Below are 2,548 nucleotides of genomic sequence, written 5' to 3'. Positions count from 1 at the left end.
CGTTCTTCATCCATTCCTTCATCTGCTCAGTGTTGCCTTGTTCTGGGAGAGGAAAGCCTAAGTTCTTGAGTTGGAGAGCAGGTCCTCATTCATAGATGCCACCCCCAGCGCATCATCTGGCAATTGGCAGAACTGGAAGCCGGCAGGAAACCCAGGATAATTTGTGATGATTCGACAGGGGAGCTTAGCTAAGCTTTTCACTCTCAAAAAAAAAGTCTACTGAAGTCTGGTGTTGAGTGCGGACTCCGTCCCTGACATCACCAGCCGTGTCTGGACCTGGATTTCATACTTTGCCATGGGGATAATGTTAACATTTGTAAAGTCGTCTGAACGCGGCCCAGCACAAATCATCACTGTCACCCTCATTATCACAAGCTCCAGTTCTAAGAGTCGCCTCTCAAATAAGCCCACCTGTTCCATGGATGTTTGTTTGTGGCCCCATTCTTAATAAAGCTCTTCTGGGCTGTGTTCATGGTTTCCCAGCACATCAGATCGCACCTCACACAGTCTGGTGAGAGCATGCCTATCAGGAGAGGGACACTGGAGCCCCTCAGGCACAGGGTCACTGACACACGCACTCAGGTAGCTCCCTCCTGCCTCTCCCCCACGTCCCAGAGCCCTCCCTACCTCCAGGACTGTTCCCATGCCTGGCAGGAAAGTACTCAGACGAGGGGAGGCCCCTCTCACACCCAAACCCACTAGACATTGCAAGAAGATGCTCAGCCCTTACTGGTCCTCAAAAGGGGATAGGAGAGAAGGATGGGACAGAATCTCTGCCGTGGGAGGATTCTAGAACTGGTTTGTTCATTCAGTGCAGTAGGGAGCAGGCATCTGCCCCAGGGTCAGGGACTGGGGGTGTCATATTTTAGGTAACAGGACTCTGGGGAAGTGACCTGGCCATGGAAGGACCCAACCAGGACCAGGAAGGAATCCTGCTGCTGGGAATCTTCCTGGTGGCCAGGCAGGACCTGTGACAGTGTCTAGGGCCTGGCCTACGATGGTGCCCCTTGTGCCCAGCTCTCGGAAACACACCAGTGTCCAGCTGTGGCCCTTGTTGGTTTCGAGCTGCATATATGGACTGTGTCAACACCTAGTTTCTGACATGTGAAGTACCTCGCCGCACCTTGCCCCACCTTGTTGACAGCCCCTCTGGAGGTGTGTGAACTGCAGCGCTGAGGGCTGATGGCTGTTTTGTTGTGGTGACTGTGTGACTGAGCTAGGACTGGTGTTCATTTTTCCCCCCAAAGGATCTGACAGAAAGTCCATGTGTGGCTTAGAAAGGCAACTTCCAGACAGGAAGGAGATGCCCACAGCATCTTGCAGGTCTGGGATTCACAAATAAGTGGGAACGAATGACACCTTGGGACCTTCCCCCACCACTCTGGGGAGGTTCCTGCCCCAAGGACCCCTGATTCCCGTGCTACCAAGGAGGAGATGCCTTGTGCCACACCATTCCCAGGGATGGTGAGGACACGGGTAACGGGGTTGCTCCACACTGCTGGTGGAGAAGGACCAGCACCACCACGACCACGGAGGGAAACTGGAATCATGGAGGAAGGCAGGGAGTGTGCTTGCCCACAACCTGGCAGCTCCTCCCCTCATCGTGTGCCTGGGAAAGAGTCAGGAAATGCACCAGGATGGCAGCCGAACTGTTCACATCAGTGCTGGCAGGAAGAGCACCCGTTAGAAGCTTCACGGCCGCCATCCAAAGTGGGATGGATGCAGGAAGCAGTCGACAGCCATGAGGCTATTGAAACTGAGTTGAAACTGATTCATAGCTGACCCTCCAAGTGGGTTTTCAGAGGCTGTAAACTGCACGGGAGGAGACTGCCCATCTTTCTCCCATGGAGCTACTAGGGGATTTGAACTGCCAGAGACGCTACACATATACAGTTACGCATGCATGTTGTTATGTGCCATCAAGTCGACTATGATTAATAACAACACTATGAACAACGGATCTGACCCTTGTCCTCACCTGTGCCATCCTCATGGTCTTGAACTTGCTTGAGTCCATTGTTACAGTCATTCCTCCTGTGAAAGGTCTTCCTCTTTCTCTGACCATCCTCCTTTCCCAGTATGCCATCTTTTCCCAAGGGCTGGCCCCTCCTGACAACATGACCAAAGTACGTGAGATGAAGCTTCATCACCCTTGCCTCTGAGAAGGAGCACCTTGGCTGCCCTTGTTCTGAGACATAGCTGTTTGTCCTTTTGACAGTCCACGGTATATTCAGTACTCTTCTCCAACACCACACTCCAAAGGCATCAGTTCTTTGACCATCCTTATTCATTTATACAATATAAGAGAAGGTGATTCTATAAGGGTTTGCTTAGACGTTTTAATAAGTTAATTACAACAATCAGTAGTAATTAATATGCATAAATGACTGTCAGAAAAAAAACCAATGTAAGTTTTCACTCAAATATTTTTAATATTTTTTAATCATTCATCATTTTACATTTTCCTCCCTCCCTCAAAGGTATTTTTTCTTTCCCCCCATTTTTATTAATTTTCAGAAACATTTACAGAGATTTTGGATTTCCAAAT

Source organism: Elephantulus edwardii, unplaced genomic scaffold, assembly GCF_000299155.1.
Source record: "Elephantulus edwardii isolate Elephantulus edwardi_28Jun2011 unplaced genomic scaffold, EleEdw1.0 scaffold00121, whole genome shotgun sequence".
Classification (NCBI taxonomy): domain Eukaryota; kingdom Metazoa; phylum Chordata; class Mammalia; order Macroscelidea; family Macroscelididae; genus Elephantulus; species Elephantulus edwardii.
The sequence above is the reverse complement of the archived record's forward strand: the minus strand, read 5'-3'. Positions refer to the sequence as shown.